Source organism: Rattus norvegicus, chromosome 1 (genome assembly GCF_021556685.1).
Source record: "Rattus norvegicus strain SHRSP/BbbUtx chromosome 1, alternate assembly SHRSP_T2T, whole genome shotgun sequence".
Taxonomy (NCBI): Eukaryota; Metazoa; Chordata; class Mammalia; order Rodentia; family Muridae; genus Rattus; species Rattus norvegicus.
The window spans coordinates 200,877,621-200,893,177 of NC_141534.1; the positions used below are offsets into that span (position 1 = coordinate 200,877,621).

The following is a 15,557-nucleotide window of genomic DNA, read 5'->3' on the forward strand; positions in this document are numbered from 1 at the left end:
ACTTTCAAGGTTCATCCCTTTATAGCATGAGCCTGAATCCCGTTCCCTTCAGGCAATTTTTTGACGATACCTGCAGGTCTTTCTGGAGTCCTGGAACTTCTTATCTTGTCCTTGGGCCCTGAGTGAGTACAGCCCCAGGCAGCTACATTACCTGTTGGCAGGATTTCTTCTTTAGAGCATTTCGTTTGGATTTATCTTTATATCTTATTGGGGTCCTTATGACACCCAGTCCTCACACATGGTCTGTATTCTGTATGGATTTCCATAATACAGTTTATGTGCTTTTTCATAATGAATTTGGGCGAACTCCGTACCAGTAGGTTGACCGATAACAGATTTGTAGATGGCTCCTTCTCCAGCCCACGCCAAGTACTGAGGGATTGCTTGGTCTTAAGAATTTTGGTGGCCCAGCATCGGTGGCACACATCTTTAATCCCAGCACTCAGGAGCTAGAGACAGTCAGATCTCTGTGGATTCAAGGCCAGCATTGTCTACAGAGCAAGTTCCAAGAATCTTGGAGATGACTCAGAAGGTAAAGGCACTTGCTACCTATGATGGTTTATATACGCTTGGCTCAGGGAGTGGCACTATTAGAAGGTGTGTCCCTGTTGGAGTAGGTGTGTCACTGTGAATGTGAGCTATAAGACCCTCATCCTAGCTGCCTGGAAGTCAGTCTTCCACTAGCAGCCTCCAGATGAAGATGTAGAACTCTCAGCTCTGCCTGCACCATGGCTGCTAGACGCTGCCATGCTCCCGTCTTGATGATGATGGACTGAACCTCTGAACCTGGAAGCCAGCCCCAATTAAATGTTGTCCTTTATAAGAGTTGCCTTGGTCCTGGTGTCTGTTCATAGCAGTAAAACCCTAACTAAGACACTACCAAACCTAAGTACCTGAGTTCCATCCCGGGGACAGTAGAAGGAGAAAAACCAACTCCCATAAGCTGTCTTCTGACTTCCACATACACAGTGGCACATGTGACTGTTTACCCAAATGTATATATTATTTCAAAAAGGAAAGAAATCTTGAGAGCTAGACATGGTGGTGGTGATGACATTGTTTCAAGAAACTAATTAGCTAATTAAATGGATATTAAAAAAATAAAAAAGAATCACAAGGGTTGTCAACCTCCCCAACTCTGTCACTTCTACAAGTGTCAGCTAGGGAAAGCTTGATGGCTCCATTCTGGGAGTGACTCAGTGACTTGCCTGACAGGAAGGTTGAAATAGCTCCCATTGAGTGGCTGGGCTGCAAAGTGGTCACAACCTTTCAGTTCACAGGAAGGTACACTCCGGGGAATGGATGTAACCCTCACTTTTCAAAGAAGGTTCCTTGGGAGGGCTGTTGGGCTGACAGGGAGCCATTTTCTTTCTTTTATCAGTCACCACTGGTGGCTGGGAACAGACTGTCCAACCCTGCCAGCTCCTGCGGGTTCCCAAAGAGGTTTTCATAAGTTTCATTTGTCAACAGGGAACAGTTCTGCTCAGGGGAACACAATAAACACTTGCAAATAACGCCCTATTACTTAAGGCCTTGATTCGTACTGTATTTTGGGGGGCAGCAAGGATATAAGAACAGGACAATGGGCTTTGGTGGAGGCAGAGGAACTTGGAGACAGGAAGCAAGGGCTCCTTCAGCCATTTGCCTATGTCCGATCCAATGGCCATTTACATCTTAATGATAAAACTCAGCAGTGAGGCAGTTGTTTAGAATAGAAAAACTCTACAAAAATAACCTCACAGAAGTAACACACGCCTTTAATCCCAGCACTCGGGAGGCAGAGGCAGGCAGATCTCTGAGTTGGAGGCCAGCCTGATCTATACAGAGTGAGTTCCAGGACAGACAGGGCTACATAGAGAAACCCTGTCTTGGAAAACCAAAGACAAACAAACCACAAAAATAAGTAAGTATCTAAGTAAACAAACAAACAAACAAAGGCTACACCCCAGGGATACTGATCACAGATGAGACACTGAGACAGTTCACAGAAATTCTATCTTTAAAAACAATGTCTGAACTTTGATGAGGAGCGCCTGCCACTTGGGAGACAGAAGCAAGAAGATGACTTGAGTCTAAAAGTTAGAGATCAGTCAGGGTAATGTAGTAAGTTTCTAAGAAGAAAACAAGAGGGTGGGAGAGATGGCTCAGCGGTTAAGAACACTGACTGCTCTTCCAGAGGTCCTGAGTTCAATTTCCAGCAACTACATGATGGCTCACAACCATCTGTAATGAGATCTTCAGACAGGTACAGTCTGAAGATGAGCTACAATGTACTCATATGCAGAAAAATAAGGTCTTAAAAAAAAAGGAAAACTAGAATCAGTATAAGGTTGGTCCATAATAAAAGGTTCTGCCTTCAAGAAGGGGGAAGAGAGAGAGAGAGAGAGAGAGAGAGAGAGAGAGAGAGAGAGAGAGAGCGAGCTCGCTCTCAGGGTAGAAGGGATGTCTCAGTGTGGGAAGCACTTGCTAATTAAACGGATATTAAAAAAAATAAAAAAGAATCACAAGGGTTGTCAACCTCCCTAACCCTGTCACTTCTACAAGTGTCAGCTAGGGAAGGCTTGATGACTCCATTCTGGGAGTGGCTCAGTGACTTGCCTGACATGAAGGACCAGAGTTCTATTCAAAAACCATCTGTAATGGGATCAAACACCCTCTTCTGGTGTGTCTGAAGACAGCTCCAGTGTGTACTCAATAAAATGAATAAATCTTTAAAAAAACAAACAAAACCACTCTCAGGTCCCCTGCCCCCCAAACCCATCAAAAGAACTTGAAAAATAAAGCATTGGTGACAGTGTGGAGAGACTGGAGGGAACCCCCAGGCACTGTGGGTGGAGGTACCAAATGGTGCAGCCTCCACAGAAACAGTATGGAGGCTCCTCAAAAAAAAATTAAAATAGAATTATGATATGACTCAGAGCCCCAGCTTCAGGGTGTATAGCTAAAGACATTCAAAGCACTATTTCAAAGAGATATTTGTATACATGTGCTCGCTATAGCGTTTCCCATAAGAACTCAAGTGTTCATTGACAGATTAAGAGATATGCAACAAAGTATCAGGCAGCCTTTAAGAACCAGGAGGTGGAAGCTAGGCATGGTGGCACATGCTTGTAATCCCAGCCCTGGGGAGAGGGCAGAGGAAGGTGGGTCATGAGCTCCAGGCTAGCTTGAGCGAATAGCAAGCTGAAGAAGGAAGAGAGGAAAGATGAGGTGGAGTTAGAGGAGGGAGAGGAATAAGAGGACACAGAGGAAGATGGAGAGGAAGTAGAGGTGGAGGAAGATGGAGGAGGTGAGGCAGATGAGGGTGAGGGAAGGAAGAGAGAGGGGGAGGGGAGAGCAAGTAGAGAAAGAGAAGAAATATGAGAAAAAAGGGGGAAAGGAAAAGATGGGGGAAAGAGGAGGGAGGGGGATGGGTTAGAGAAGGAGGGATGAGAAGGAAGAGGAGATATTGTGATTTTGAAAACAGGTTTGTTTATTTATTTTATACATATGTACACTGTCCATCTTCAGATCACTAGAAGAGGGCACCGGATCCCATTACAGATGGTTGTGAGCCACTGTGTGGTTGCTGGGATTTGAACTCAGGACCTCTGGAAGAGCAGTCAGTGCTCTTAACCTCTGAGCCATCTCTCCAGCCCTGAGATATTTTAATTTATGACAACTTGAACTTTAACTAAGTGAAATAAATCAGCCCCAGGGGGAACCAACACAGTGAGAAGCTACTTGCCCAAGGCATCTCAAGATTATGTGAACAGAAAATATTCTAGCAGCTGCCAGAAGGTAGGAGAAAGGAGAAATATCATCAGTGTTCAGTGAGGTAAATTTACTCAGAAAAGATGGTTAAGTTTGGGGCTGGAGGGATGGCTCAGTGGGTAAGAGCTCTTGCTGCACCTGCAAAGGACCCAGATTCAGTTCCTAGAATCCAAACGGCACCTTACAACTATCTGCAGCTGAAGTTCCTGGGGATCTGGCGCCCTCCTCTGGTCTGTGAGGGTACTAGATATGCATATGCTACACAGACACGCATGTAGGTAAAATGCTCACACACATAAGATGAAAATAAATGATACATAAAATTTACAAAAGGAAAGACATATTAGAACTTTGAATAGGGGTCGGGGACTTAGCTCAGTGGTAGAGCGCTTGCCTAGCAAGTGCAAGGCCCTGGGTTCGGTCCTCAGCTCCGAAAAAAAGAAAAAAGAAGAAGAAGAAAAAAAAGAACTTTGAATAATAATCAAACTCCCAACTCTGAGTGGTTCCTGGGCATGTTATACAGAATAAAAAAAAATAGAAGATATATCTAGAAAATGAACAAAGACACCAGGGTTAGAACTAAGCTTATGTATTCTTGTGTGTTTGCCTCTATTCTTGAGTTTTCAGTTTTGTAATCCTAAATAAGCCATTAGATTTTATGTTACATTAGTGTGTGTATAGATTTCCTTCTATGTGGGACCTAGAAATCAGGCTTGGAGGGGTTGGGGATTTAGCTCAGTGGTAGAGCGCTTGCCTAGGAAGCGCAAGGCCCTGGGTTCGGTCCCCAGCTCCGAAAAAAAGAACCAAAAAAAAAAAAAAAAAGAAATCAGGCTTGGTGACAGACACCTTTACCTGCTGAACCATCTTGCTAAATAAATAAAGCAACTTATTTATTTTTGCATTTTCTTTCTTTTTAAAAGACTTATTTATTTGTTTTATGGCCATGAGATATGGGTACACCGTTGCTGTCTTTAGACACACTAGAAGAGGGCATCCCGTCCCACTACAGATGGTTGTGAGTCACTATGTGGTTGCTGGGGATTGAACTCAGGACTTTTGGAAGGACAGTCAGTGCTCTTAACCGCTGAGCCATCTCTCTAGCCCTGTTTTGCATCTTCAAAACAGGGTTTCACTGTGTAGCTCTGACTGTCTGCTGGCCTCATAGACATCTGCCTGCCTCTGCCTCCATGTGCTGGGATTAAAGGTGTGAGCCTCTGACTGGCTTTTTGTTTTTTTTTTTCTTTTAAAGACAAGGTCTCACTTTCTGCATTTTCCGTATTCCAGTGAGCAGGGATGGCCTCAGTGTGCAGAATGACGCCGGTGAGTTTGTGGACCTGTATGTGCCTCGGAAATGCTCCTCGAGCAACCACATCATTACTGTCAAGGACCACACGTCCATCCAGTTGAATGTGGCCAAGGTTGACAGGAGCACAGGCTGGTTTAATGGCCAGTTTAAAAACCTACAGCATCTGCGGGGCCATTCACAGGATGGGCGAGTCAGATGATTCTATTCTCTCATTGGCTAAGGTTGATGGAATTGTCTCAAAGAACTTTGAGCAGAAGAAATCGGGAATAATTTGTTATAAATATTTATTTATTTATTTATTTATTTATTTATTTATTTATTTATTTATTTATAAGTACACTGTAGCTGTCTTCAGACACCAGAAGAGGGCATCAGATCTCATTACAGATGGTTGTGAGCCACCATGTGGCTGCTGGGATTTGAACTCAGGACCTCTGAAAGAGCAGTCAGTGCTCTTAACCACTGAGCCATCTCTCCAATCCGGGAATAATTTGTTGTAAATAAAAGTGACAGTAAGTAAAAATAAATAAATAAATAAATAAATAAATAAATAAATAAATAAAGAAAGAAAGAAAGAAAGAAAGACAAGGTCTCTGGCAGGTGGTGGTGATGGCTCATACTTTCAATCCCAGTCCTTGGGAGGCAGAGGCAGGTGGATCTCTGTGAGTTGGAGGGCAGCCTGATCTGCTGATCGAGTTTCAGGACAGGTAGGGCTGTAACCTGAGAGCTGGGACAGTAACTTCTTCTCAGATCAAAAGAAGAAGAGGAGGAGGAGGAGGAGAAGGAGTGGGGAGGGGAGATAATGTCTCACTATCTAACCAAAGCTGGCCTATATAACCCTAGGGTGACCTCAAATTTGAATTCTCCTGCCTGAGTGTTCATACTGCAGACATGACATGACCCATCATGCCCAGCCAAGAAATAATGAAATTTGAAGGATAGGATAATGAGAACAAATTCTCAAATGGATTCCATCACACTCTAGGGAGCGAGATTGGAAGAGCTGAGAAGTAACTGCCTTTGTTTTCTTTCATTTTGTATGCTTTTTGCAGTTTTAAAAAATAGATTACTCTAGTGTTTGGGGCAGTGTGCATGCGAGTGTGTGTGTGTGTGCATGAGTGCGCCTGTGCTTGTGTGTGTGTGTGTGTGTGTGTGTGTGTCTGCGCAGGCAAGCACACTTGTCCTGCTTGTGGAGGTCAGACTACGACCTGCAAGTGTCAGTTTTCTCCTTCCACCATATGAATCCCAGGGATCGTGAACTCGGGCCATCAGTCTTTGATACACAGTTGCTCTTATGTACTGAGCCATCTTGCCAGCAGTTTTCAATAAAAAGAAAACTAGTGCATATTACTTTTATAATTGAAAAAAAGAATAAAGTCAAAGCAAAATGTAGTCGTTGTCAATCCCTTCGCCAGTTCACACTCACCAGCTGTCTTTTTTGATCCTGGCTTTTAAAGGGTCAGTATAAAAGAATGCTTATCCAGTGTGGGAGGAGACAGGGGTTGGTGGGGTGGGGAGAAGTACAGAGTGTTAGGAAACTGAACAGAGGTGTGAGGCAGTGGGGGAAGGGGAACTGGGGGTAGCCACTAGAAAGTCCCACATGCCAGGAAAGCAAGAGGATCCCCGGACCCAACAGGGATGACCTTAGCTGAAATACCCCACAAAGGGGAGAGAGAACCTGTAGAGACTATCTCCAGAGGTTAGGTACGCCCCCAGTTGAGGGATGGTGCCACCCAACCATCTCAAAAATAGTGACCCAGTGGAGCAGAGGCTGAAGAAAAGGCCTTCCAGAGACTGTCCCACCTAGGGATCCATCCCATCTGCAGACACCAAACCCAGACACTATTGTGGATGCTAAGAAGTGAATGCTGGTGTAGCTGTCCCCTGAGAGGCTCTGCCAGAGCCTGACCAATACAGATGTGAATTCTCACAGTCAACCATTGGACTGAGCACAGAAACCCCAATGGAGGAGTTAGGGGAAGGACTGAAGGAGCTGAAGGGGTTTGCAAACCCATAGGAAGAATGATACAAACCAATCAGACACCCCCACCCCCAGAGCTCCCAGGGATTAAACCACCAACCAAAGAGTACACAAGGAGGGACCCATGGCTCCAGCTGCATAGGTAGCAGAGGAGGGCCTTATCTGGCATCAGTGGGAGGGTAGGCCCTTGGTCCTGTGGAGGCTTGATGCCCCAGAGCAGGGGAATGCTAGGGCAGTGAGACGGGACTGGGGAGTGGGTAGGTGTTGGGGGAGCACACTCATAGAAATAGGGGGAAGGGTGTGGGATAGGGGGTTTGCAGAAGGGAAACCAGGAAGGGGGGACAACATTTGAAATGTAAATAAATAAAATAACCAATAAAAAATAGTGCTTATCAGCAGGGTAGGCTGGAAGAGCCTTTGGGGCCCTCAGTTCTAGGGGATGCAGGGCTTTTGGTGGTGCCATCACACACTTAGAGAGATGGGAGAGGATGTGTGAGATGAGCTCATGGCCAGAAGAGGAGCAGCGAGCGGCCCTTGCAGCAGAGTCTGTCCTGGGGGGGAGTGGCGCCCAGAGAGACAGTGTGCCTGATGTTTCAGGCAGAAGAGGACAGCGCACTGGGAGCACTCTCTGGCAAGTGGGAGTGACTGTCCATTTTCAGACTCCACACTCCATTCAGCAGCAGAGAATGCAGGGTGAGGCGTCTGGTGTGACAGAGGAAGTGCCGGCTTTGGAGTGCTGCCCAAGTGCGCCCAAGGAGTGGTCTGAATTATCTGAGAACTGCACAGTCAACACACTTGAAGAGAAGCCTGCTCCCTCACAAACAAGACATTCCTGCTTCCCTACAACAGAAAGCACAGCCCCGAGTCCCTCATAAATGCTGCAGGAACTTCACGCCTGAGGAAAAAATTAATGTGACCATTTTGAAGGAAGTTTAAGACAGGGAAGGGTTTATTTTTAACTTCGAGTTTAATTTGCCACGTCAAATACATAATGTAATTTTCTTCCTTTCTTCCTTATTTCTCTTATTTATTTATTTATTTATTTATTTATTTATTTATTTATTTATTATGGTTTTTGGAGACAGGATTTCTCTAAGTAGCCTTGGGTATCCTGGAACTTATTCTGTAGACCGGGCTGGCCTTGAACTAACTGGCATCTGCCTGTCTCTGCCTCTCTAGTGCTGAAATAAAAATTATGTGCCATCGCCACCTGGATCTTTTAAAAAATTGACATGTATGTGTATGTGTGTTTGCCTGTGGTCTGTGTGTATGAGTTCAGGTGCCTTGGGAGCCAGAAGAGAGTTACAGGTAGTTGTGAACTGCCCGGAGTGGGCGCTGGAAGATGACCTCAGACCCTCTGCAGTAAGGAAGGTAACTAATGCAATGTTACTTTACAGAAGAAAGCAAGGTAGGTGGTTTTAGGGTTCTTGACTCTATTACCAAATACTTCCCAATGGGTTGGATGGGGAAGGGCTGCTAGCACTGTGTGTAGCTGTTTCCATCACAACCAGTGAGATGACTGACTCGGTTTGTTGGCATGTTTCTGTAAAGGGAACTGTCGAGGATCTTGGCTGGGAGGTCTGATGATTGCTTTTCTCCTCTTTCTATGTCTCTCTCGGTGTGTCTCTGTGTGTCTCTATCTCTCTGTTGCTCTCTGTGTCTCTGTCTCTCTTTGTCTCTCTCTGTCTCCGTCTCTCTCTGTCTCCGTCTCTCTTTGTCTCTGTCTCTCTGTCTCTGTCTCTCTTTCTCTGTGTCTGTCTTTTCTCCCCACCTTTCTATTTTTTTTTTTTAAACAAGTCCTTATTGTGTAGCCCTGGCTGGCCTGGAGCTCACTACACGATCAAGCTGGCCTTGAACTCAGATATCTACCTATTTCTGTCTCCCTCCCAAGTTCAGTTCTGGGATTAAAGATGTGCACTACCATATCTGCCTGGCTGGCCTGTTTTCTTGAAAGACCAAAAGAGGAGGCATTAGCAGTTAAGACCACTTGTTGCTCTCTCAGAGGAACCAAGGTTAGTTCCTGGTACATATGTCAGGGTGCTCATGAGGGTCTGTAGCTCCAGCTCAAAGATATCCATGGCCTCTGGCCTCCCTGGTACGTGTACTCATGTGCACATGTGTGAACACACACATGCGCGCACACACACACACTTATACATAATTTAAAACAAACAAAGAGAATCAGGGGGCTACCTCTCCCAGGAGTGGGCTTACTTTCCTTTTATTTCTTTCTTTTTTTTTCTTTTTTTTTTTTTTTTTTTTGGAGCTGGGGACTGAACCCAGGGCCTTGCGCTTGCTAGGCAAGTGCTCTACCACTGAGCTAAATCCCCAACCCCTCCTTTTATTTTTTTTTAAATGATTTATTTATTTATTATGTAGAAGTACACTGTCATTGTCTTCAGACACACTAGAAGAGAACATCAGATCTCATTACAGATGGGTGTGAGCCACCATGTAGTGGCTGGGATTTGAACTCAGGACCTCTGGAAGAGCAGCCAGTGCTCTTAACCCCTGAGCCATCTCTCCAAACCCCCATGGGCTTACTTTCAAAAAGCCTGAGCAGAGGGTACTTGGGAGGGGCCTAGACTTGCTGGGGCCTTCCATCAGCAAGACAGGGCACTTATCAAGTCTGTGAGCATGTCATGAGGTTCAGACCAGAGGTTTATTTACTGTAATGTATAGTATCTTCTGGGACCATTGCACACATATACCAGCAATTAACTCAATCTAAGAATCACCATTTTTTGCAATTAATAGAAAACCAGTCTAACACTCTAATTATAAACACAGCCCAAAAGGTCAGCCCAACAGGGAGCAGGGAGCCTCCTAATTAGGGAGGACTTTCAACACAAGCTCAGAATTGAGATGTGGAGGGTCAGATAGGAAAATGCACTGATCTGTACTGCATCACCCAGACCTGGAACATGCTACAGACAAAGGGCACTCACCTGTGTCTGTGCAGCCAGCCTCATTTGCTCTGTTCACAAGAGCAACAGAGCTCTTAAGTGGGGAAGGGCAGTAGAGTATGTGGTATGAAAAGCAGAGGAGAGGGCTGGAGATAGCTCAGTGATTAACACCATTTCCTGCTCTTGTAGAAAACCCAAGATTGGTCCTCAGCTAGGAATGGGGCCATATGAGCCCCTTAAGGTCCACACTGGACTCTGGCTGGCTTGATCTTGAATAGGTCTTGTGCAGGTAGCCAGAGCTGCTGTGGGTTCAGGGTACAATAGCCATGTCACGGCCAGAAGACATCCTTTCATAGCATCCTCTGGCTCTGGTGTTTTGACTGTATGAGGGTGTCGGCTCCCTTGGAACAGGAGTTACAGTCAATTGTGAGCTGCCATTGGACGTTGGGAACTGAACCTGGGTCCTCTGGAAGAACAGGCAGTGCTCTTAACCGCTGAGCTACCTCGCCAGCCCCTCCCTCAGATTCTTTCTGTCCTTCCAGGTGCTGATGTTACCAGTTTGTCACCATGTCTGAGGTGACTGAACTCAATTCCTTGTGCTTGCAAGGCAAAGTTTTTACCCACAGAACTATCTCCCCAGGGCAAGTATTGGGCTTTCTTTAGTGGCTGGCCTCGTTTTGCAATTGAACCCCTCCTTGGGACTCATTAAAACGTCTCAAAGTTCTGAAGCTTCCAACAAGAAACACAGCGCTGTTTTGCCCCGAAGTGACTTTCCAGGGGCTTCTAGATGCTCAGGACCTCACACCCATACCAGAAGACAATGGGGTGACATTCTGAGAAACTGCCAAGAAGAAAACCAATAAGGGAATGCAGATTTCTATCCGGGAGACCCAGGGCACATGTTTATGGCCCCAAGGGTGTCTGTCTTCCAGAAGAAGTGTGACAAAAAGCAGGACCAAGAGTTTGGCTGTGTGAAATGGCATTTGTCTGCCACTTCTTTGGGCGGAAAGACCACCATTCCGGGCTGCCCACATTTTCTTCTACATTTGCTGGCACCAAATATTGATTGGCCTTGAGGTGGATAATGAGGAAATCTGCCTGAGGTGAGGACAGGGCAGTCAACTAACTAGTAACCAAAGGCTCTAAGATACCCTCTCTGGGGCTGGTTCCTAGTGGTATACTGTGTTTTCCTGGTGGGAAATACCCAAGCTATGGTGTCAGAGTGAAATTTGGAAGGGTTAATAGGGTTGCACAGCACAATAAGGGCACACAAAGAATGTTAAATACTCACTGGTCCCTAGTAGACATTGTTCAAGTTCTCTGCTGGAGTTGAAGGCCTTCTACCCTGTGTTCCTCTCTATTGGAGTCTGCAGGGGCTTCCCAGTTCAATTCTACCGGGCTGTGACAAAATCTCTCTCACGCGTAGTAGATGTCACACACAATATAATGACCTTGCTACATCTGTTGCTATCTTTTGCTTTCTCCAGCTCCATACTAAAGACATTTTTAATTTTTATTTTTATATGTGTGTGGCGATTTTGCCTGTATAGACGTCTGTGTGCTATATGCATGCCTGACACCTTCAGAGATCTGAAGAAGGTATTAGATCTAGAACTGGAGTTATAGATGGCTATGAGCTGTCATGTAGGTGCTGGGAATCAAATCCAGGTCTTCTGGAAAAATATCCAGTGCTCGTAACTACTGTCTTTTCATCCCCTAGCCCTGCCCTTTCTGTCTTCTGCCTGGGATGCTCGCCTCCTGACCTATATCCAGTGTTGTTGAGTGAAGGCTCTATCTTTCCTGTTACCCTTGAAGTCTCTTGGCACACAGCATAGGATGGTGTTCTTGAAAGTCTGAGTTGTTTAGAGAAACACCTCCAGCCTCAGAGCTTTTCAGTGGCAGTGGCTTCTCTCTTCTGAGAATTATGAACTAGTGTCTCCTTTGCTTTGGGCCTTCAAGAAGGCAGCTCCAGAGAGTGACTACTGCCTTGGTGTTCTCTGAGATGTGTTCTAGAGCAGTGGTTTTCAACCTTCCTAATGTTGCGACCCTTTAATACAGTTCCTCATGCTGTGGCGACCCCCCCACCATAAAATTATTTTCATTGCTACTTTACAACTGTAATTCTGCTACTGTTATGAATCATAATGTAAATATCTGTGTTTTCCGATGGTCTTAGGAGAACCCCATGAAAGGGTTGTTTGACACCACAAAGGGGTTGAGACTCACAGGTTGGGACTTGCTGTCCTGGAGTAATTCCACATGGATTCTTCACAGGCACACAGACGCACAGTCCTTCCTTGTTCTCTTGTCATTTATGTTCCTAAACACATAAGGAACATCTGCTATGTGCTGTGCACTATGATGCTACAGGATACAAAGGGATGGCCTTAGACCCTGTCCTGAGGGCCCCTAAACAGGAGGGGAGTCAGTCAGACACAGGGAGACAGTTTGAGAATGGTCCAGAGGAGAGAGAGTGCTTAGCTAGGGAGAAGGTAACTACGAAAAGCTTGTAGCCTTGGCAATATTGGTGCACCATCTGAGAAAAGAGGACACACACATGTGACACATTTGTGTGTATTTCTGTGACTTCCATACTCAAGTGACCCTGTTGTTTTTACATGAATGCAAATGTCAGTATGGATGGCTAATACATATTTATGTATCTGTACATATGGGTAAAAGGGTATGTATATATGTGTATGTATATATGAATGACTGAATACATATATGGGTGTCAGAGTATCTGTGCGTGTATATGTTGTTTATACAGATATGCATTGTGAATGTATGTATGTGGGGGGTTGCATGTACGATTATAAGCACATGTGCTTATACATGTGTATGGTCATGCAGGTGCATGGTTTATACATATGTATGTACAATTCATCTATTCATATGCACTTACATATGTTCTGTGTTCAGTATATATGTGAGGGTTTTTCATATCTGTATATGAGCATACAGTATGCTATCATGTATGTATACATATGTGTAATATCTCAATCATATACATCAGATATATGTTTGCACATATGAGTTTATTTGTGTTTGTGTGTTTAGTATATACATGTGGCACTGTGAAAGTGTAGCCGTGGTTGCTTGTATGACTATGAGCTTGTGTGTTTATAGATATACTTGAGCATGCATCTGTATAGACGTGTACTGTCTTGAATCAGTCTGTTCATGTGCCTCTATGTGTGCGTGAGCTCAGTGTATACACGCGTGCATTGAGGTTGTGGCAGGATATGCTGGGCAGAGGAAACAGCAGGTGGTGGGGACATATGACTGGGAGTGGACATTGTGGGATATTGAAGAAGAGGTGCTAGGTAACAGATGGTGAGAGGAGTTGAATGGTTTTTGCTCCTTGGAGACTACCTGAGGACTCAAGACAGTGTCTGTGAGTCCCGGAGCATCACGGATAATGAAGAGAACGGTGTGCCAAGGGCAGGTGAGGCATTCCTCTCACACTCCCACACTTTTTGTGTCAGGATGCTTGGAAGCAGCCACAGATGGGGATATTTCAGGTGAGAGCTAGAACAAGAAGCTGGCAACCAGTCCCCTGACTCGGGAGGATTTGGCTTTGGCCGAGAAGTTTGAAAGAACAAAGGAGAGCTTTGCCCTTAAATCTTGCTTTATCCTGCTCTGTTCTTTCCATAAGGTCTCATTAATTCCTTATGGATTTGCACAACGCCCTGCACGGCTGTGTGTCTGCCTGGGTTTCAACCTCCTGGAGCCTTCTGCCCTCAGGTGACCCTGGTGCCGGGGAGGACGGCCCCCCACGCAGGCCTCTAACATCTTCCTGACTTTATAGAACCAGCCACGGGGCTCTTTTAAAAACCGAGGGCTGGATTTTGAACAAACTCTTTTTGTGGGAATAATTTTTATGCTCCCATGTATTTGTGGGTTCAATTTTGCACACAATTAACTGTACTTACAAATGCTTCCTTAAGGGCACCATTAGTCACTGGCAACTCATTCTAAAGGCGCCAGAGGCTAATTGTACCCCCAAGTGAGAAGTTTCAGGTGTAATTAATTATTCTTTAATTATTAAATTTATTATTCATTGGTTGGATGCGCAGAGTTGTGCTCGGATGAACTCACCAGCGGGAGGCTGGCTGGGATGCGCAGGCCTGCCCCGCCTTCAGAGCTAACCTCTGCCAAGGAGCCGTGTGCAGAGCTCTCCAGGGCTCGCTGGCTGCCTGGCTCAGTACGGGAAATCTCACAAGGGTCAGGAAAGAGCCGGCTCAGGAATCTTGTCGCCTTAAAGACCTCCTGGCTGAGGGAAAGAGCTGGGGTCAGGAGTCAGCCATGCCTGCTCATTCAGAGGTGCGATGCCATTTCTGAGCCTCCCCTATATAACGGGATGGCAGCACTGGTGAGATTCTTTACTGCATGGGTGGAGAGAGCCACGTCTGAGAGCACCCAGCCCTGCCACACACACTGCATTTTCAACAGATTGCAGCTCCCCTGAGAAGCAGGTTAGGGAGAGAGGAACCGTCCAGTATAGAAACCTGGACGTCCATGTGAGCTGTGTGACCTCAGGCAGACTCTTATATCCCTGGGCCTCAGTTTCCTCCTCTGGAAAGTGGGAATTTTAACAACCAACTGCTTTACCGGGCGGGGCTGAAGGAGTTGGTGCTCAGAAAGCATTTATCGCAAGCACCTGCCGGTGGTGAGGTTGTGTGTGCCGTAGCCCCCTTTGTCCTCTCCTTGGCAGCCATCTGGCTTTTTTTTTTTTAAAAGATTTTATTTATTTTATATATGCGAGTACACTGTAGCTGTCCTCAGACACACCAGAAGAGGGCATCAGATCTCATTACAGATGGTTGTGAGCCATCATGTGGTTGCTGGGATTTGAACTCAGGACCTCTGGAAGGGCAGTCAGTGCTCTTAACCGCTGAGCCGTCGCTCCAGCCCCGCCACCTGGCTTTGAACAGAGAAACTAGCCATCAAACTGTGCCCATGGTGGTGGTGGCACTCCTTTAATTGCAGCACTCAGAAAGTGGAAGTAGGCAGATCTTTGTGAGTTGGAGGCCAGCCTGGTCTACAGAGGGAGTTCCAGGGCAGTCAGGGCTACACAGAGAAACCCTGTTCTTCAACAACAACAACAACAAAACAACCAGTGTGTCTGGTGTTAGGTCCGGAAAAGCAACTCAAGGGCAGAGGGTTTACTTTGGCTTCTCGTTTGCTGGTATAATCTATCATGGTGGGGAGTTGAGGCAGCAGGAGTGTGAGATAGATCATCCCGTGTCTGTAGTCAGGAAGCAGAGAGACCAGTGTCTGTGCTCATCTCACTTTCTCTCACACAGTCTCGGATATAGTCTCATCCCATAGGATGCTACCACCTCAGTGAACCTCGTCTAAAACAGTCCCTCATAGACACATGTGGAACGATGCTTCCTCGGTGTCGAAATCTGGTCAAGATGACAATCAAGACTGACCATCAACCTTTTCCTGACCCCAAATTCATTTCAGTTTGTGCTGAGGCCTGGAAGGGAATTTGTTCTGTAGCCACTGTACAAAGGGTCAGATGAACTGTCCAAAGTAGGTATGCTCAGCTGTGGAGAGAGGTCACAGGCAGCCATGTTTTTCTTAGACCTTTGCATCTACT

The 15,557-nt window shown here is 45.8% G+C and overlaps 1 pseudogene; it reads left to right on the forward strand.

Moving 5' to 3' along the window:
* Window positions 1–291: 291 nt before the first annotated feature.
* LOC134484825 (small ribosomal subunit protein eS21-like) overlaps window positions 292–15,557 on the forward strand; it is a 47,957-nt pseudogene continuing 32,691 nt past the window's right edge.